At 52.1% G+C, this 21,149-nt stretch overlaps 1 long non-coding RNA gene across 3 annotated transcripts in view; it reads left to right on the top strand.

Moving 5' to 3' along the window:
- The window catches only part of LOC141730849 (uncharacterized), a 59,586-nt gene that overhangs the window by 33,431 nt on the left and 5,006 nt on the right, over positions 1–21,149 (top strand). For 2 of the 3 annotated variants that reach the window (XR_012582622.1, XR_012582624.1), the window contains exons 3-4: positions 17,336–17,555; positions 20,536–20,626. This is a non-coding gene — a long non-coding RNA (uncharacterized LOC141730849). Of the gene's footprint in view, positions 1–17,335; positions 17,556–18,711; positions 19,355–20,054; positions 20,627–21,149 lie in introns of those variants that run through there. The other variant, XR_012582623.1, reaches the window with a different exon arrangement.

Below are 21,149 nucleotides of genomic sequence, written 5' to 3'. Positions count from 1 at the left end.
CTTTGCACTCACCAAAAATTGGATTCACAACCTTTAATAGACGCAGTGTGTGGCTCTGTGTGGTTCTAACAAGGCAGATAACACACATCCTGCAAGCTGGTGGCAGTCTTATATTGATTTGGAGTAATTCTGGTTTCTGTCTTTTGACCAGCTATCACTTTCTGTTGTGATAATTAAAGTGCATTTTCACAGTGTGGCAGGAAGCCCTGATTTTCTGTGTGCAATACACTGAGTTCCCACATCACAAGGGGAACTATTGGGAAATCCATAATTGCAGGGCTTTGGCAACCTTTAAATATTTCCATGGTTACTGAGGGGAAGGAGTTTCCCATTGGTTGGTGCAGTAATTATTTCAGTGACAAGGATGAACATGATTTTTGAAGTTGTTTGGTAGAGTGTTATTTGGATTTAACTTAATTTTGTAGCTCTTAGAGTACAATTTCCATACGAGCTGTTTGTTGTTTTCCATTAACGAGAAGCATTAAAACTTTGGCTAATTGTGCCAATGGAATCATGTGGAAAACTTTACCTCTGGTGCTTTTGCACCACTCTCAAGTGAATGAGGAAAGCCATATTCTGGTGACCTTTTGCCTTCACTGTGGTTTGTGTCTGGATTTCTTGTCAATACTAACAATTGTGTTTTTACTGATAAAAAATCCCCAGAAAGGAAAATTCAAAGTTGTAACAAAAAGGGATGAATTTGGGTGCATCCACGTGGAAATGAACGTGCTGAGATCCCACATGGGCCAGCTGTGAGCAGCTGTGCCTGGCTGCTTTGGGGTGTCTCCATCACGTTCCTCAGGGTCAGGAGGGGACAGGAGTTGCCTGTGGAGAGGCTGGAGGGGCAGCTGGGGACAGGGAATGCCAGGGCTGTGTGTGGGGGTGCTGACACTTCCCTTCTGGAACTTTCCCATGAACAAAGGAGGTCAGCATTAGCAGAACAAGTGCCTTGTGAGATCCTGCTCAGCTCTGCAGCAGCAAGGACATGACAGTAATTCAGGAGAGAGCCCAGCCTGGCTGCTCTGAGGCCGCTTGTGCAGGGGATGTGAAATGATGCAGCTCCTGGAACTGGCTTTCCTGGTGTGCCTGTTCCTGACTGCTCCTGCTCTCCTCAAGGAGCGTCTGCACAGGGGCACAGGGCAGCGTGGGTGTCCCTGTGCCAGGGGCTCCCTGGGGCATTTCCCACCCGGCCTGGCGGCCACTGCACTTAAACATTTACAGCTCAGCACTTGTGCCAGTTCTCTTGGCCCTTTATAAATCCAACCCAGCTTGATGAACAAACCTCCAAATTTGTATTATACAATGAGTCTCAGCATGTTTGTTTTCTCCAGGGAAGTAAAGACGAGTATTAATGTCAGACTGGATTTGAGCTGAAAGCATCACACAGGAGTTGTTTTATGGGATAGTACTCTGGGTTGTTTGGGTTTTTTATCTTTTTTTGTTCCCACCCCCCCGCCCCCTGCTGACTACCCACAGCCCCAAATTAGGACAGCTAGAAATTTTCTGGTTGAAAAAGCTCAAACACCATTACCTTTCCTGTGTCTCTGTGCTAATGCCAAGGGCTCGTGGATAGAAGCAAGGCTTGAGGCACAGACCTGGGGCAGTTCACACCGTGGCAGCTGCAGACAAAGAGGCAGACTGTGTGCTGAAAGCATGCCAGACTTAGCCAGGATGCAGGCCAGGGGCACAGTTAGTTCATTTTCGGGGGCTGTGTGTGCAGATTGATTTATTTTTAACTGGGGCAGCTCGTGCTGCCAAGGGTTAATGCATTCACAGGTTCACGGCCCACTCAGGAGCGTGTTGGTGTGCATTGAGGGGCCAAATGCTGCACTGCTGACACGACCAGGCCCATCTTCTCCTCCCAGGGGCTGCACCAATGCTGACTGCAGCTGGACTTGAGCGTGGGTGTGAAACAAAGCCTGCTGTGGGCGTGGGAGCATTCCCGGGCTTGTGGTCAGCTTTACGATGGCCCTCGGGTAAACCAGCAAGGTGAGATGCTGTGCTTGTACAGGGGAGAGCAGCCCAGCCCAGTGCTCACTCCTCGGGTAAACCAGCAAGGTGAGATGCTGTGCTTGCCCAGGTGTTCCAGGTGAGGAGGATGAGTGTCCCCGCAGGTGTTTCACATGGGGAGCAGTGTTCCCGCAGGTGTTCCAGGTGAGGAGGATGAGTGTCCCCGCAGGTGTTCCAGGTGTGTTTCACACGGGGAGCAGTGTCCCAGCCGCTGTTGGGGCTCCCTTGGCGCTGCCGCCGGTTCCGCGGGGTGCAGCCCGGCGTTCCCGGGAGCGGCGGAGGCTTCGGGCCGGGCAGCGCGGTCCCGGCAATGCGGTAAGAGCGCAGCCCCGAGCCCGAGAGCCGCTCCGGAACGGGGCTGCAGGTGCTGCTGGACAGCCCAAAGGTGCCCGGCACGGAGGGGAGCCCGGCTGGAGCTCACCCGCGGGGCTGCACCGAGAGCCGGGGCAGGGAGAGCCCAGTCCGGAGAGCCGGGGGTTCCAGAGCCCAGCCCCGAGTGCCAGGGCACACCCGGCTTTGGGGTGCCCGCGGGGCACAGCCCGGCTGGCACAGCCCCGGGGCAGGCTGCAGGAGCAGAACCTTGCTGAAGGTAGTGCCTTTGAGGTTGGTGGCTAGTTTGTGAAAGATGGTGACAAATGCGTTTTTCTCCTGCTTTTCCTAGACCTAAAAGTGTCCTTCGGGTCTGAATGTTTTAGCAATGCCTTGAGGAGAGGGTTTTCTGTAAACACCAGTATGTTTTTCTTTTATTTTTATATATTCCATGGAGCATGGAGGTTGAGAAATCAGTATTGCTGGCAGGAGAGCTGAGGCAGCGCTGTGGCTGCCTGCCTGTCAGAGCAGCTCCTGGGGGAGTGGGTGTTTTTCCCCAGCCTGGCTCAGCCACGACGCTTCAAAATTTGTGCCAGCCCAGCTCCAACAGGCTGGTGTGCATGGGATTGGAATATCAATAAAGGCTGAAGTGGACTCAGTGATTCCAGGGCATTGTAGCGAGCAAACATTGTATTTTCTGGAGGCTGAACTGTAGCTGTTCCATTCAGGAAAGCACTTTAAAGCAGGGTTACAGTATTATTCTGTGTTACTAGGTGACCACTTTGTTATTATGAGCTGGACTTTGCCTGCAACAGTGGCGCAGGTTCTGGGTACTGACAATCCCAGGAAGAAAACGAATCCATTTCAGGAGACAAAGTGTTGCTTCCATTGTGTGCTCCAAGTCATCATTGCTTTGCTCAGTGTGAGGATCTGAGCCTGCCTGTGTGATTTCAGTGACTAAGATGGCTTTATATTGCCACTGCTGTCAGCAGTTCCAGTTTTCATCAAACAGCTACTTGGTGGGGTGGGGAATTTAGCATGCACATCGTCATGCTGGGTGCAAGCTTCCACCTTCATGTGCAGCTGAGTGCAGAAAAGCTCACTCTGCTCTCCAGGCTGCGTCTGTGCCACCTCAGAGAGCAGAAGGGAAAGGATCACAGGGCTAGACCCTGAAGCTGGGAGGGGAGCAGTTCTGTGGGATCAGAGCAGCAGAAGGTAAAGGAGAGCAGCCTTTATGTGCAGCGAAAAGCTCACTCTGCCCTCCAGGCTGTCTGTGCCACTCAGAGAGCAGAAGGGAAAGGAGGAGAGCTGAGATAAACCGTAAAATGTTCTGTGGGATCAAAGACATCAGTTCTGTGGGATCCTGGAGAGCTCACTCGGGCCCTGGGGCAGCCTCCTTTGCCTGACCTTTGTTTCCAGGCTGGCTTGGAGGCAATCACTGGCTGGCGGCTCTTTCTGGAGGGAGGAATTCTTCCTGTGCATGTGGAGAGGAATTCTGGGGATGTGGCCACGCTTTACTCCCTCTGATGCTGCTGTGAGGTATCTGGGCTGCACACAGCACCCCCAGAGCAGCTGACAGGGAGAGGTCTCCTCATTGATCCCCTCGCTGCTGCAGAAACAGCACCAATGCAGCTCTCAGGGACGTTTCCTTGCAGCTGTGCTCTTGGTGGAGGCATTTTAAGGTTTATCTCAGCATCCTTCAGGAAATGCCACAGAACTGCTTCTGTTTAGCAAGAGGAGCCCTTGGGTTTGGGTGTTGGTCAGCAGAGCAGGATTGTCCAGCCGGAAACTGCCCTGGGGCACAGAGGGGCTGTGGGGGGACAGCTCAGTGCTGGCCAGCAGAGCAGGGTTGTCCATCAAGGCAGTCTGTGACACAGGGGCTGTGCAGGGACAGCTCAGTGCTGGCCAGCAGAGCAGGGTTGTCCAGCAGCACAATCTGTGACACAGGGGCTGTGCAGGCACAGTTCAGTGCTGGTCAGCAGAGCAGGGTTGTCCAGCAGACACTGCCCTGGGGCACAGAGGGGCTGTGCAGGCACAGCTCAGTGCCCAGGTGATTCTCTGCCCTGCTCCCGGGGCCAGCTGGCACACAGGGCTGTCACAGCAGTGTCACAGCAGTGTCCCCAGAGCCAAGAGCCCAGCACCTGTTCCCTTCATAGCCCTGCTGCTTTGTCCAGCAAACAGCCCGAGGCTGTGGAGTGTTTCTTTGTGGGTGAGAGCAAAGTTTGACTCAAAATTCTCAGGTTAGCCTCCAGTGAGAATCCTGCAAGAGGAGGAGGACAAATAGAGATAATTTAACTTGGCTTCAGAAAATTGGGGGCTTTTATACAGAGACAAGAATGTATTTCAGATTTGTTGTTGCACTAAGTTGAGTTTTGTTTGGAAAAGGCCACGTGGCAAATTGTGTGATTATATTAAGCTCACAGGTGGTGACTCATTGCATAAATTATTTCCAGGAAACAAATGGAAGGAAGAGCAATGATATGTTGCTTTTTCTCCTGTGGAATAAAGGAATAACCTTTCTGCCTGGGGGCACTTTTAGGAATGCAGATAAAACCTGGAGTCAAAACCATTTAAATCAGTAAGTCCTGTTTTTAATGTTTCCTTCAAATTTCCATGCTGCAGTTTCTGAAGAAGAGGCTGAGAATCAAATTACTTGCAGCCACAGGGATTGGAAGCCTATTTTCAGTTATCCAAAATGTTTTCTGTGCACCTCTGCTGGGGAAGTCCCTAAAGATCTGAGTCCTTGTGGGAGGAAGCTGCTTGAGCAGGTGAAGTGAGAGGACTGGGAATAGTCATTGTCCCTTGGAATGCAAATTTCCAGGCTCTTTCTCCATTAGCCACTGGATGGGGTGAAGAATGACATTTGGGAAAAACTGCAGGAACTGGTCTGGTTGTGGAGTATCACTTCTGCTAAGAAATATATTTTAATTTGAAATCACTCACTTATCAAAGAAAAAGCAATTCATATTTGCAGATCTCTTTGCCACACAGAAATATTTTATAACAAACACATGAGGAGTCATTACAACTTGTGCTTCCTCAAATAAAATTAAAAGTAATTTACAACCCCAGCAAGTCCTGGTGACAGAGGAGACATAATTTTTAAAGCTTAGTATTTCTTGTTTGGAACAGTTACAGAACCTTGTATTATAGAGGATGATGTGATTGTTTTTCATGTGGCATTTAATTAAGATTTAAGCAGATGGTTAACAGGAATAGTATTGTAGGCTTCATCAAAGTAAAATCTAAAGGGCACAATAATATTTCCACTTCAAAGTGGTTTGTTTTGATTTCCACCAATAAATAAATTAATTTCACGTGTCAGAGGAAAGCATTCTCACAGTAGTTACTGTATTACTACTTGTGTAGTGAAGTGTGGTCACGGAACAGGGATTTAATTTGTAACCCCAGCACAGATACAAATCCACCAAATGAGCAAAGTGCTTATTTCTGAGACTCAGTGGCAGCCACTGAGAGTGAAAAAACCCAACCTGCTGTTTTTGGGATGAGCGTGGGCACGAGGTGAGTGGGAAGTGCAGCCGCTGTGCTGCCCTGGCAGTGCCAGCAGAGCAGGGGACACTCAGGAGAGGAGCAAAGGGACAGAGGCCATCTCTTCTCTCCCTCCACGCAGGGAAGCAAAGGGAAGATGGGGATTTAGCCCGAGAGCAGGACTGGAAGAGCGGGAGCAGCTGCCCCCCACACCCTGTGCTCTGCCCTGCTGCAAACCCCAGGGGCAGGAAAGGGGTGCAGCATGTTTCTGTACACGGGGCTTATTTCTTTTCCTCTACAGCTCAGGTCTGCAGAAGAGGCACCATCACAACCCCCATCAAATCTCCCCCAGTCAGAAAGGAGAAAGCACAATATCTAAATCAAATTGAAATGAAATTTCCAGGGCTTCTTAGGGCAAAGCATGACTGATAAGCAAAGTTGCCTGTGCAGAGGGAATAGCTGTGCTGGCCCCAGGCCCCCTCCAGAGGAGGTGAGAGCAGCCCTGCAGAGATAAGTGCCCTATTTCTGGGCATGGCTCAGCAGCAAGGCTGTCCTGCAGCCCCAGAGGAGGATTTCCAGGAAGGAAAGGTCAGGAGGATAAAGCAGCCATGTGGGAGCTGTCACTCTGCTCTGTGTGCTTCCCGCCCTCTTCACACCCTTGTGCAGGGCAGGAGCCGACCCGAGTTCAAAAGCTGCCTTGCTCCAGCAGGGATGCACTGGGAAACTGGGCTGGGATTCATCCTGTCCAGCCTTAGTCAAATTCTCATTTCCTTGGCACTCTGCAGGAATAAATCAGCAATTCCGGGGGGCCATGCAGCCCCTGCCTTCCCCTGGGCTGCCAAGGGAGCCTGAGCAGCTCTGCTGAGCCCTGGTGCTGCTCTCACTGCTGCCCGTGAGGCTGGGGCTTGCTCCTGCTCCTTCTCCCTGCAGAAAGGGACCCAGTGCTGGGGCATGGGGAGGGACACTGTGGGCAGCGCTGCTCTGGAATGTTCCATCTGCCCCAGCAGCTCCTGGGCTCCCTGGGCAGCAGGCAGGGCTCCCGGCTGCTCCAGCCACAGCACAGCTGCCCCTGCAGCCCCTGCAGCTCCTGCTGCTCCTGCAGCCCCTGCCAGCTGCTCTGCTGCTCCTGCTGGGGCAGATGGAACATTCCAGAGCAGCAGTGCCCGGGCTGGCTCTGGGAGCCCCTGCACGTGGAGCTCCTGTCCCCAGGGCTGTGCCTTGGGAGGGTGAGGAGCTGCAGCAGGGCTGGGGACACCAGGCAGCTTTTCAGGAGAGCCCTCTGAAATAAACAGCAGAGACAAACAGCTTCTGAGATGTCCCATTTGTAACCAGCACACGCAAAAGACAGGAAGGTGTTCCTTGTTCAACACCCAATGCCATTAAAATTTACCCTGGCAAATATCAGAGCTGCTGGGAACAAACTCAGCCCTTTCTGCAAATGCAAACTCCTGCTTTAAAGGGACAATTTCCCTAAACATTCAAGTGACAGGTTTGGAGGTGTAATTAGAAAACCCTGGGCAGACTTGAAAGGAAATTTTTTCTCCCAAAAGATGCAAGTGTGTAAGGTGCTCCATTGTCCTGAGGTTCAATGTGTTTAGTAGTTTTCTTGTCTAAAGTGATAATCAGACCATGTTGAATTTAACAGAAGCCAGAAGAAAGATGATCAGTACCTAATCCAACCTCAGTCTCTCTTGCTTAACTTTTCTTAGGGTAGCAGGCAGTGCAATTTTCTTTTCTTGTTTGGTATTTTATCCCAACAGAGTTGTCACTCTCCCCGTGTCCTTCTCCACCCCTCACTCTCTCCCTGCCCGTTCTTCCCCCTCTGATTTCCCATTTTCATTCCCTGCAGAAGAGGTGACTCACAGGATCCTGGTGGTATCAGCATCCCCAAAGTGTTTAACAGCAGGAGCAACTTGAATATGGCAGGAAAGTTAAAAGCTGATGAAAGCATAATTTAACATAATATTAACAGGCCAGATTCTCCACTGATACAAAGTGAGGAGAAAATGAAATTGCACTGGTTTTCACCATCTACAGCGAGGCACAGTGTGGGTCTCTGGTTAAAAGTACCTTGTGTGGTTATAATTTCACACTCTAAGTTGTCTGGAAGACAGGGACTAAAGCAACAAGGCTAAGCATTTTCCAGAAATAGAGGCACCAGTGGGAGTTGCAGCAGGGTTTGGTGTGTAATTACTGCGCTGCCAGGGGTGCCAGGCTCGTCCATGGCAGGAAGGCTTTTCCTTGTGCTGGGGCGTGCCAAGCAGGGCAGCTCCTGCGTTGGCACCAACGGCCTGAGCTGGCAATGCTGCAGAGGGAGGGGGCTCTGGGCTGGCCCCTCTGCTGCCCTGGGGCACCGTGCCAGGCAGTGCCAGGCAGTGCCAGGCTCACCAGGGGCACCGTGCCAGGCAGTGCCACGCTCACCAGGGGCACCGTGCCAGGCAGTGCCAGGCTCACCAGGGGCGCAGTTCCAGGCAGTGCCATGCTCACCAGGGGCTCAGTGCCAGGCAGTGCCAGGCTCACCAGGGGCTCAGTGCCAGGCAGTGCCAGCACGGGGGGCTCTGGGGAGTGCTGACTCACAGCATTTACATCAGAACTGGTGCTGTAACGAAAAACATTCCAGAACCTTCCCTCTGGGGCACCTCTCGCATTTTAGGCTGCATAAATTCTCCTCGCAGGTTTGCAATAAGACTTTGGTTAACTTTTGCAGGTGATTTAAAGTGTGTGTCTGAACTTTTTGCAGGTGATTTAAAGTGTGTGTCTGACAAGATTCCCTGTGCCATGTTTCCCTTGATACTGGAATGTCCTTTGGCATTCAATAAAAACCCAGAGTGCTTATGTTAATTTGATTTTTGTAATCAAGCCACCTTAAATTGCATTTATCCCTGTGTGGTGAGTCATGCTGTAACGATGTGATTTGTAGATCAGGTCCAGCTTCTGCAGGGCATTGTGCAACCATGAGACAGTTTCCTGCTCACAGACCTTGGAGGGCCAGGGAGGGAGAGTGAGGGGCAGGGGCTGCAGGGCAGGGCCAGAGCAGTGGAGACCCCTCTGCAGGGCCCTTGAGCAGAAATGAACCCGGGTCTCAAATGTACCCGGGGTCTCCCTGCTCCGCCTTGCTGGGCTGGCACTCCTGGCCCTGGAAAGGCACAGTGAGTGGTTCTTTGCCCTCGTGTGATCTGCACTTGGAGAAACTCTTTTCTCTGCTGACTTGTTTTGCCTGAGCACAGCTGTGCCCTTCCTTCCTGCTGCCCAGGCACCCATCTCCAGGGCACAGACCCCAGGGCTGGCTGCTTTGGGGGCCCTTTGCCTTTGTTTCAGGTCACATTGTTCTTTTTCCATGATGAAGCCTTGGAAACTCATCCCATATTGTAACAGTCCCCTTTGGGTACTTTAATCCTAAATTCAGCAGTTTCATTAAATTACTCATTCTCCCCCATTTTCTTTGTGATCACCAGCCATGTCAGTCACAGCCACTCTTCAAAGAGGGAGGCTGAACTCTACATCAGATAGGACTTCTTTCTTTTTATTTATAAAGCAAAGCATGAATTCTAACAGGTCCACTAGTCATATCTATTGATTTGGTACTTAATCATATGAACACAATGAATATTCAGTGCCTGCATGATATAAAAAGAACAATCAGAATAAGCTATTAGAGGTGCTGGAATCTCATTTAAAATCTAATTAGGTCTAGAACAAAACTAGAGGAGTCCTGTCTGAGTAGGAAGAAATGGATGTGTCTATATAATGATTGAAATGCCTTCTTTTTTCATCTTCTCTTGGCATGTATTAAGAAGCTAGAATTATTTTTTTCCCCCAGTTCAGGCTTGGCAAAGCATGAGTTTGGCTGGTACCCCCATGCTTTAACTCAGGTGAGAGCTGATCCCTGTGTGCTGTGTAGCTGCTCTCTCTGTGCAGAGCACAGCCACAGAGTTTGGGTGGGCAGTCCCCCCAAGCAGAAATTGCTTTATAGCTGTCCCTGCTCCCCTGCACTGACCAGCTCAAAAACTCCTGAGTTTGCATTGCTATAATTGACCTCATGGTTTTCTGGGTTTTATCACTCTATCAGACCAGTCCTTTGTGATTTTCCTCCCTTTTTAATAGCAAAACTAAGAAAAACTTCAGTTATTTATGGCTCTTTTACATAAATATCATGTCTCAGCTTGCAGGGGTTGTCGTGCATGAAGGCAGATTCAGGCTTGGCTGGGCTGGCCAGAGCTGAGCAGGTGAATTTTCCAGTTCCCTTTAGCAGCTAGGCAGGATCTAACCCATGCTGAGGCAGGCAGAGGGCTGGGCAGGTCACCTGCACTGAGCTGCTGCCCAGGGGCATCTGCTTTGCTGGGCATCAGCAAACTGTGCCTGGGTCTGACATTTCTGCCTGGGGTGGGCAGGGGGCTGCCCTGGCCCTGCAGAGCCTCCAGAGTGACCCCAGGGTGACAGAGCCCAGCACACCCATCCTGGGAGCACAGCCTGGCACAAGGGCTGGGCACTGTGCCCATCATCCACACTGAGCAGGGCTCACAGGGCTGGGCACAGTGCCCATCACCCACTCTGTGCAGGGCTCACAGGGCTGGGCACAGTGCCCATCACCCACTCTGTGCAGGGCTCACAGGGCTGGGCACGGTGCCCATCATCCACACTGAGCAGGGCTCGCAGGGATGGGCACGGTGCCCATCACCCACTCTGTGCAGGGCTCGCAGGGCAGCACAGCCTGCCAGGGGGGCTGGGGCTGCCAGCCTGCCAGGGCTCTGCACCCAGGCTGGGGGGATTGGGGGCGCTGTGCCTGATGTGCTCCAGTGACACCGCTGGATTTTACCCATCCTTTATTCAGAGATTGCACCCAGGCTTTTCCTGCTGAGCCATTCCCAGCCCAGAGCACAGTCCCAGGTCCTTCAGGTACAGCTTCACTCACTCTCCAAAGGCCAGGCTGAGCGAGCCTCCTCTCCTCTCCAGGGCAGCCAGGAAGGGTCAGCAAGGCTGCAGGGAGGGCTTTGCCCAGGGTCAGCAAGGCTGCAGGGAGGGCTTTGCCCAGGAAGTTCCTGCCTGCCTGCACACACCCCATGGCAAGAGGTGGTTCCCTAGAAATCCATCCCTGGATGCAGAAATGCCATTTCATTCATGAATTCACGTTGTGATTGCTGAGCTCTCATAGCTGGGGGAGATCTCTCTGCACTGGGAGCCTGTTCCTCCCCGCCTCCAGCATTTCCTGAGGGTGCAGGAGCCACGGCAGCTCCAGGCAAGGTGCCTTCACAGCCACAGCCTGGGCCCGTGGTGGCTTCAGAGCTGCCAGCTGCACCTATCCCCCCACAATGGCTCTCTGGAATTGTTACAGAACGTGTAAGGAGTTTTATTTACAACTATATTGCATCACATGTTAATAGGGAATTAAAGTCAGGGGAAATCATGTGCTACCCTGTATAGATCCTGGTTTGAGGGTGATGAGGAAGGTCCTGTTCAGTTTGCCTATGGTTTCATTTCTCTTTTTCTCCTGGTTGGAATGAATTAAACCTTGCAGAAATGAGCATTTGCCAGGTCTCACTTTAGACTTTTCAGGCTGCTGTGTAGGGTTCCTAATTTTTGCCTGATATACATTACCTTCTACATCCTGTTATGGCCAGGATTTGATTTTGATTCTGTTCCATCTCATCTGAGATGAATGGGTTTAATCAGAATCTCCTACATCCACTTCATTCAATGGCAGCCCCTTAAGATGCTAAGAAACATAGCACAGTCTTGTCCTGGCAAGGAAGAGGCAAAATGAAGGGAAGAATTTTAGCTTCTAACTGGGTTTTAACCACGGAGCTCTGAGGGTTTATAAGATTTTCCAATGATAGCCTCATTTGGGCTTTGTAAATGGAAGCTGGGTGAGAAAATACAATCTGTCTGCTCTGCAATGTGCTCATTGATTTCAGCAGCTGGACTGGAATTGTTCTCACAAATCAGCTAATTGGGGTCCTTCATGAAAGGTGAGTTGAGCAGCAGTAAATCTGGCATTTGCCTGCCCAGTGGGCAGCAGCTGAGCAGACCTGGTGCTCCCTGTTAGCCAAATTCTGCCCTCCCAGCACACTGGGCTGAGTGAGTGGAGTCAGTGGGGTTTGCTGGGGCTGGGGCTCTGCTCCATCTCCTGCAGGGTTTGTGGGGCTGGGCTGGGCTGGGGGCACTGTCCTGTGCCAGGGGGTGCCTCGCCCACCCTGGCAGGGCTCAGGTGCCAAACAAACACCCAGGGCTGTGAGCTCCCACAGCTGGGTCCTGCTCGTGCCTTCGCTGTGCAGCCTTCACTGGGAGGACTCTAAAGTTCATCTGGAGGTTCAAAAAATTAACATGCTTTCTCTTCTGAACTTTCAAAACCCAGCTAAAGGCTTTTAGCTGTTATCTCAAGTCTCTTCTCTCTAATGACTTTCCAGTTTATTGATGTTGCACAAAAATTGTGGATAACCCTCTCTAATAGAAGTAATTATCAATGACTATTGAGCTTGGGAAATTTTTCTGTTAATTTTGTCTTTAGTCTTCTATTTCCTGTCAGAGATGTGAAATGGAAGCCTGCAGTTCTCTCATAACTACTGAGTCTTGTTGATTTCTTTTCCCATTTTTTAAAGATAAGCTTGTGCTTAAGTATGAGCTTTTGAAAGAGGGAAGTAAAAAGTCTCCATTAAAGTGTGGTTGTGATTTTAATGCAAAAATGTCTTTGACTAAGAGAAACCCTGATTTTTGATTGAAAATTCACCACTGATTAGGCAATTTTGTTCCTCTTGATTAGAATTTGAGGTTGTCTGTGCATCTCGTCCTCACAAGGATGAGTTCTTGTTCACGTGGAGTTACAGAGATCACACTGATCATGTCCCATCCTTAGCTGCTCTGGATCCTGTTTTAACGCTTTTCAGCTGCTCAGCTGATTACAAAGGGACCATTAATGTGTGAGGGTATGAAGGGACCCCGTTGGGGAGCTCTGAGGCTGGCAGTGCCCCCAGCCCTGCTGCAGAGCCCTGCTGCTGTGCCCTGCAGAGGGATGCGCAGAAACCTTCCCTGTGGCTTTGCAAGGCCCCCAAAATAGTTCCAAGACATTTTATTTTTCACAGAGAGGGTCACTGCTGCTGTGAAGGCTTTCATGGTGTGGTGTTCCTGGGGCAGCCACCCACTGTCTGTGCGCCAGATTTTGGCTGTTCAGAGCTGGGTACTTTGTCCTGAAAATTTGCAGTCCAGTGGGTCTCCTCCCTCACCAGTAGTTACCTACAGTTTAATTCTTTAATTCCTTAGGATCAAAGCATCACATGGGTTGAAAGGGATCTCTGGCTTTTATTCTGTTCTGAAGCGAGCGCGTTGTTTCCTTTCATCCTCAGCACAGCACTTTGCTGCACGCTCGTGTTCTCTAATACAGAAGTTTTTGGTTAACTCAGCTGAGAAAGTGGGTCTGGATCCCAGCGCTGCCTTTCCCTCCTTGTGTGCCCCATTTTCCCCAGGGCAGCAGGGCCAGCCCAGGCCAGTGTGATGTCCCCACTGCTGAATGGTGCCTGGCTGCAAAACCCATCCCCGTTCCTTCAGAACCTCATTAAAACCAGGTAACTCTTCGCTGCAGCACAGGGATTGCTGTTTGGGCTGCATTGCCAATTTAGCACATGTGTGAGAGGTAAATGATGAAATAGTTTCTTGTAAGGAAATCTCTCTAACTAGAAACTTAAGTGAACATATATTGGAATTTTTTTTTTTTTATCAACGTTGTAGGCATAACTTCTTCTGATCATGTACTGCATTCCTAAGAGAGAGGACATCGATTTTTGTTTTTTGAATCACAGTTTTTTTCTGTGGCTCATTATAGCTGCAATATTTTGTGTAGGTGTTTAGAGCAGAGGACTGGGAGTGCCATCGCTGCAGTATTTCAGGACATGTACTGGCTGAGCAGTGCAGCTGGAGCTCTCTGTGTTGAGAGTTAAGGGAGATTTTTTCTGTAGTGAAAGAACATGGATTATTTTGCATATTATTTTTGATTTTTATAGACCTGTTGGTGTTAATAATGGAGGTCTGACTGCTCTTAGGACTAGGTAACCAATCGTGGTGTCAGTGGGGGTTTTTCCCCCACTTCCTTTGATTAGAATTCCTCCTGGAACAGGAAGGAGCAGTGTCCTGTGTCTGCAGGCACAGCCTCGCCCCTGGAGTGTTAATGTGCTGCTCACTGCTCTTCAACATCTCCTGCCATTTCAGTTATTTTCTCAGGAAGGAAAATAAAGTTTTCACAGCTTTTCTCCCCCATTTCAAAATAGCATTTTAAAGCTAAAACTAGTTGCCAAACTCTATTTTGATCCCGGGGTTTATTTTTAAACTGGGGATCAGCACATTGAGGAATCACAATTACGTGAAGATGATGCTGATAATGCTGCTCTGCAGTTTACCCGCGGGAGTTCTCCATGTGCTGTTTGTGCTGGTGGTGTCTGAGCAGCGGCAGGAGCAGCCCCGTGGGAGCTGCACTGTGCAGGGTGACAGAGGGACGTGCCCAGGGCTGGCCAGGGGGACAGGGGCTGTGCCAGCCCTGCCTTGGTGCTGCTTTGGGGCTGCAGAGAGCCAGGATGGGGTGATACCCTGTCCCAGGAGCCTGGGGGGCTGCAGAGAGCCAGGACGGGATGAAACCCTGTCCCAAGGGTCTGGGGGGCTGCAGAGAGCCAGGACTGGGTGAAACCCTGCCCCAGGTTCCTGGGGGGCTGCAGAGAGCCAGGATGGGGTCAAACCCTGCCCCAGGAGCCTGGGGGCTGCAGAGAGCCAGGATGGGGTGATACCCTGTCCCAAGGGTCTGGGGGGCTGCAGAGAGCCACGATGGGGTGAAAACCTGTCCCAGATTCCTGGGGGGCTGCAGAGAGCCAGGATGGGGTGATACCCTGTCCCAGGAGCCTGGGGGGCTGCAGAGAGCCAGGATGGGGTCAAACCCTGCCCCAGGAGCCTGGGGGGCTGCAGAGAGCCAGGATGGGGTGATACCCTGCCCCAGGTTCCTGCAGGGCCCTGTCCCACCCTGTGTGTGAGCAGCAGGAGCCGCAGAGGGGACGCTGGGCACGGGCAGCAGCAGAGTCCCTGCTCCCTGTGCTGCTGGCACAGCCAAGGGCACCTGGGGCACAGCCCAGACCCTCCCAGCGCTGCCCTGGCTCTGCACACAGCTCTGGCAGCCCTGATTTGTCTGCGAGGGTCACGCAGGGACAGCACAATTGGAGCTGCCAGGCTCAGGGTGCAAAGCTTGGCTTTCTTCAGGTTTTATTTTCGTTTGGTCTTGGTTTCTGGTTTTTTTCTGCTTTATTTTAGCGTAGATTAGGTGATTGAGGAATGGTTGGGATGCATTTGATTCTGAACTCTCGGGAGGATGCTCACCAAAGGGCTTTTGTCTTGGCCAATCCTAGATCCCAAGGCTGCTGTTGATTCCCTGCTCTGCTGTGTTCTGCTGCTCTGTCCCAGGCACAATTTAGCAAAGGAACAATCCTGCTCTGATTATGTACCAAAGCAAACAAAAGTGCAATCACAACAGTGGATTATGAGTTGTTTTTCCTTTGCTGAGGGAAGAATGTTTTTTGTCCATGCATTTCAAGGAACACTACCGTTCATGAACAATTTAAAAGAGAAATATTTGATACTGCAGGGGAGTTGGTAATGACTTAATCAAAGGCAAAAAGACCTCTTTGCTCCAGCTGAATGTTCACATAGTTTAGTTCTTATTAGCATCGATTTCCCCCAAATCTTTAGCACCTGATTTATGAAAGGCAGCATAATGAATTTTAGCAATAAGCAAGAATATTGAACAAGAAGACAGAGAATTCTTCCACTCCCTGGTATGGCAGTGCAGGACTCTAGGGCAGCTCTGCCTTGGCTGGCTCCCCCTTGCTCTGCAGGCACAGGGGAAACTTGTGTGCCCCCTCTGCAGGCCAGGGGAGGGCAGAGATGCCCGGGTGGGGGCACAGATCCCTGTGGGGCAGCCGGGCACAGCTTCCCTCCTGTGCCCCGCTCCCCCAGCACCTGAGGAGCAGCCTGGGGGCTGCTGCCCTGCCTGGGGGTCCCTGGCACTGCCTGGGGGCTGCTGGCACTGCCTGGCACTGCCTGGCATTCCTGGCACCGCCTGGGGGTCCCTGGCACTGCCTGACCCTGCCTGGGGGTCCCTGACCCTGCCTGGGGGCTGCTGCCCTGCCTGGGGGTCCCTGGCACTGCCTGGGGGTCCCTGGCCCTGCCTGGCACTGCCTGGTATTCCTGGCACTGCCTGGGGCTCCTGGCCCTGCCTCCCCTCGCGGTCGCAGCTGGTGCAGGCAGGAGCCTGTGCCACAGTGCCAGGCTTGATGGCAGCTGAGCGATTGCTGAGCTCCCAGCCAGCGATGTTTTTATTTAAACCAGCTGGGAGTCTCTGACATTCTCAATTACAGCTCGTTTGCACACACTCTTTGCAATTGAAATGCAGTTTGGCACCAGTGCCCCCAAGGTCTGCTCTGGGACATGCCCAAATCTCACTGCCACAGCTGTGAAGGTAGGTGGCATTTGCAGGGCTAATAGAGAAGGATCAGGGAAAAAAAAAAAAAAAAAATAAGCCTAAACTTTCTCCATCCCTTTTAAGCAGTGACTCAGTCACCAGCCCTTCCCACAGTTCTTCACTGATGTTCTAATTGCAGACCAGTACCAGCTCAGGCTGCCTAAAAATATACTCCACATTTTCATTTAATTGCTTGGACTGTCTGCCTCATTGCTGTGAAAATTATATAGGAGAAAATATTTACTTACAGGGTTTTCCTAAGTATGATCTCTCAGCTATCCCAAACAGGTAGGTAATGAATCTATACAGAAACATGTTAGACTACAAAAGGCGCAACGTGAGGGTGAATTTGGGCCAGGAGAGCTCAGAGCTCACCTGTGCCCCCTCCTTTGGCACAGGCTCTGCCTCTCCCAGGCTCCATGAGCCAGGGCAGGGATTATGGGCAGTGTTTGCTCCTCTGGCACCCACTGCCTTCCCTGGCCCTGCCCTGAGCTGCAGCTCTGCCTGCCCTGGGCAGGGTGGCATTGGCAGCCTGGCATTGCTGCTCAGGCCCTGTCCTGCTGAGCCTGCTGCTGTTTCCTCTCTGTCAGAGCCTCTGGCATGTGAATTATATTGTAGGTGAGTGTCCCGTGCTGTGTGAGAGCCTCTGGCACAGTCAGTGTCTGAAGGGTTTGCAAGGAGAGTTCTTGACTGCACTATTTTAATGTGAACTGGGAAGTGACTTCTTACCTTTATGCATAGTGGAATTTCAGGAAGTAAATTAGCCAAAATAAAAGAAAAAGAGCTATATTTGATAAGCAAAGAGTTCACTGAATATTTTGCCCAGCTGAAAGGTTTTGACTCAGTGATCCTTGTGGGTGCCTTCCAGTTTAGGTCATTCTCTATGTTGTTGGCAAAACCAGAAAAGCTCAGGTAGTTCTTATTTCAGCTTTAGGATGAACTATCCCAATAATTGCATTTGACAGTCAAAAAATCGATAGAGACCCATGTAAGTCCTTAATGACAAAGATTGTCTGTCTGTCTGTCTGTCTGTCCTTCCAGTGCCAGCCCAGCTGCTGGGGGCTGTTCTGGCAGGAGCTGAGCCTGGAGCCCAGCCTGGCACAGCCAGGAGGAGATGCTGCCAGGCTGGGGATGCTGCCACGCCTGGGCACCATCCCAGGGTGCCGCTGCCCAGTGCCCTGAGCACAGCTGCTGGAGGCCACCTCCTGCGTGGATGAAAGCCTGAAATTCCCTTTGTGGGAATTACAGACCAGACCTTCAGGTAATGCTGCCCCTGAGTGCTCAGAAATCATGGAATTGGCTAAAAATGATGCCTTTACTTTTTAATGTGAGAAGGAAAGGCTGCTGCTCTACTCTGTCTTACTACAATTAATTCTTTCTTTCTGCAGAAATTTATTAATAAGAAATATTTTTATGTAAAAGAAAGAAAAAGCGGGAATATTCTTGGGGCATATCCCAGTATCAGGTTCTGTTGTGTAAATTGCCAAATCATGCTGAGATTTGCATTAAAAAGCACAGGTTTAGTGACCCTAAAGGCATGGCACAGTGTGTCTGGCTTTTATGTGCAGCTCAGCAAGGCAGCAGCCATGGGGAAGCCTGCAGAGTGGGGCTTTCAGGGGGTCTCCAGGGAGGAAGGCTCTGCACCCCTCCTGCAGCAGGAGGGTCCAGGGCAGGGGGCTCAGCCCCAATTCTGGTTCCCTGCTCTCGGCGTCTCGGCCCCTTCGGCACGGTTTGGGTGCCGGGCGCTCCTCTGCCGGGCTGAGGCTGTGCCAGGGCTGAGGATGTGCCAGGGCTGGGGATGTGCCCTGAGCCCCGTGCTCTGACTGTGCCCCCCCTGCCCTGCCCTGCCCGGGGCTGCGGAGCCGGAGAGGGGGAGCATCCCCCGGAGCATCCCCGGGGCAGGGAATCCCCGCTGGCGCTGGAACCCGGCCCCGGCCGCACCCCGGGGCTGCCCCGCGTTCCCTCGGAGTCCAGGGCCGGGCAGGAGGGAGGGAGCCTCATCCTCATCCTCCTCATCCTCATCATCCTCATCCTCATCCTCATCCTCCTCATCCTCATCCTCCCCTGTCCCCGTGTGTCCCTGCCCGCCCGGGCTGTGCGGCTTGTGCCGGGCTGTGCCGGGATATGCGGTTTGTGCCGGGATATGCCAGGCTGTGCCGGGATATGCCAGGCTGTGCCGTTCAGTGCGGTTTGTGCCGGGCTGTGCCGGGATATGCGGTTTGTGCCGGAATATGCCGGGCTGTGCCGGGATATGCCAGGCTGTGCCGTTCCGCGCGGTTTGTGCCGCTCCGGAGCCGCGGCCGCTCTGTCTGTGAGCGCTTTGATCTCGGGCGGGTTTCCCCGCGCTATTTTTAGAGGCAGCGAGGATAACCGAGGGATGTCGGTTCCCGTGCAGACGGAGAGCAGCAGCCTCAGACGCTGCTTTTCTCCAGGGGCCGAGGAGAGGAGCAGAAGGAGGAAAACAAGGCGGTCTCCAGCAGCATTCCCAGCCCTTCTGCTCGCACAGAGATGGGGCCCTGAGGCCAGAGAGGGATGTTCCCCAAATAAAAATTCTCTGCATAGCTGGTGATTCTCCTTGTCAGCCTGTGTGTAACTCACGGCTCTGCTGCAGCCCAGAGCCGGGACCTGCAGCTCAATTGATCTTTGCAGCACAGTGGATATGTTTATAAGGGATTGCTAATAGCCACCCTTTGATTTAAAAATAATTGCAGCATCTCTCACTTTCCCTGCTTTAAACACGTATGTGGAGGTCTCAGATTGCTCAGTTTTGATAGTGCCAACTCCTGCTTTTTGTTTCATCTTCAGAACTGAAGCAAAGCAAGGAGCAGATACAGCAACCAAGCCTTTCCTCCCCAGGGCCGAGTGTGTGTCTGCAAATTTGCACTAAGGCTGCGGGAGAACAAGAGGGAAAACATGTTTACAGGGAAGGAGAGATTCCGAAGGGTGTTTTCTGCTCCTTCTGCCATTGCTGTTGCTGGGGAAACCAGCGTGGGGCCCTCCGTCTCTGCCTGTCTGTCTGTCTGTCTCTCCAAAAGATGCAGACAGAGATGAGGGAGCAGGGTAAGAGGATTCATCAGTCCCTGTGAATATTTATGGACAGGTCGGAAGTTAGCAAGCCCAGCTGAAACTGATGGGGATTTTCTCCATCAGCCTCAGCACACTCAGCCTGGGGACTCCCGGAGGGTTGTCCCAGCCCAGCACTGGCAGCCTGAACCACCCCTCTCCCAGCCCCGAGAGCACCTGGAGGCAGCTGGCACCGGCCCTGTCCCGGAGGAGAGGCTGGGATGGGATGGGATGGGATGGGATGGGATGGGATGGGATGGGATGGGGCGGGGCGGGGCGGGGCTGAGCCGGCACTTCCCTGGAGCTGGGCCAGAGACAGACAGACAGACACACAGAGAGATAGAGAGACAGACAGACAGAGAGAGCTGCCCCGGGGTCAGAGCCGCTCTGAGCAACAGCCCAGCACCATCTGCAGCACACCAAGGAGAGCCAGAGAGACCCCAGGAGCCAGGGCAGGAGGAGAGTGCTGGTAACACCAATAATGCAGGAGCATTTCAAAGCCTGGTCAGAGCCAGCGCTGGGTTTTCGCAACACAAGTTTGGATTTAGAGGGTGGACTGTCTCCTGAATCCTAAACCCCATTTCCTGGTGAATTCTTAATTCTGCAAGTAGGTCATCTCCTTGGGGAGCAGTGGAGACTTGACAAGTCCAAATAATAACTCTCCTCTCTCCTCTCTTTGATGCTGGATGTCACAAAGCTGTTCCCTGCCATCCCCTTCTCATCTCCTCTCCTCAGTTCCTGCCAGACCCAGCTGAGCACACGAGCTGGTGCAGGAGAAGACGTTTCCAGGTCCCAGCAGTGTCTGTGCCAGGGTCTGTCCCCGGCTGCCAGGGTGGCAGGGGACAGCTGGAGGGTGGCCCTGGTGTGGCACCCACAGCTCCTCCCTGAGCTGCATTCCAGGGCACAAAGCCCGGACTTGCCAAGCCCTGCCTGCCAAAGCCTCAATCCCAGGGCATGTCCAGGTGTGGGAAGGGGCTCAGCAGGATGGAGGCCACGTCCAGCTGCTGGACACAGAGCCCTGCAGTGACCACAGCAATGACCAGAGCTGGACACAGGGCCCCGCCAGGCCCCAGGAGTGACCAGAGCTGGACACAGAGCCCTGCAGTGACCACAGCAGTGACCAGAGCCAGCACAGTGCCAGGACAGCCCCTCACCTCCTGTCACCCCTGTGCTTTCAGGCTCTGGCCCTGAGGTTTCAGCTTCCACGAGGAGCCTGGCACAGACCTTGCCCTGATTATGGAGCCACCCCGGTGATGTTTTAAATTATGGGTGAGTTTTACATAATTCTTTTGATACGTGTTGTTATGACATGTAAAATTTTATCTTTGCAGTTGCAGTGGATTATGTAAGGTCTTTGTTTTGCATTTGTCAGGATAACTTGAACCACTGCACATTTGACAAAAGCACTTTCAGGGAGCCTGGTCCTGCCCACAAATGATAATACAGATAAACTCCATAAGCTTTAGTAAACTTGTAGTAAGTTATAAAGGCTAACAGGCAAGTCTGTGTGTCAGTGGTCCGGCTCCAAAGCCAAGCATGCAAGGAGTAGGAGAAGCCTTGTCCTGACCTGCAGCACCACTCCTGGCTGCCAGGGGCGGCTCGTTACAGGATCAAATGCTGGTTCCCCAAGGGAGCCCTGTCTCCATGATGGAGCAGCAATTCAAAAATCAGGTTTGTTATGTGCTTCAGAGTGTGGCCCCAGCTCCTGTTTGCTGTTTCCTGCTCATCCTCACTGTTAGGATGAAATACTCTTTGCTCTTGCTGTTTGGGTTCTTTTCTGTGGCACTCATTA

This window comes from Zonotrichia albicollis, chromosome 14 (assembly GCF_047830755.1).
Source record: "Zonotrichia albicollis isolate bZonAlb1 chromosome 14, bZonAlb1.hap1, whole genome shotgun sequence".
NCBI classification, from domain to species: Eukaryota; Metazoa; Chordata; class Aves; order Passeriformes; family Passerellidae; genus Zonotrichia; species Zonotrichia albicollis.
The sequence above is the reverse complement of the archived record's forward strand: the minus strand, read 5'-3'. Positions and strand labels throughout refer to the sequence as shown.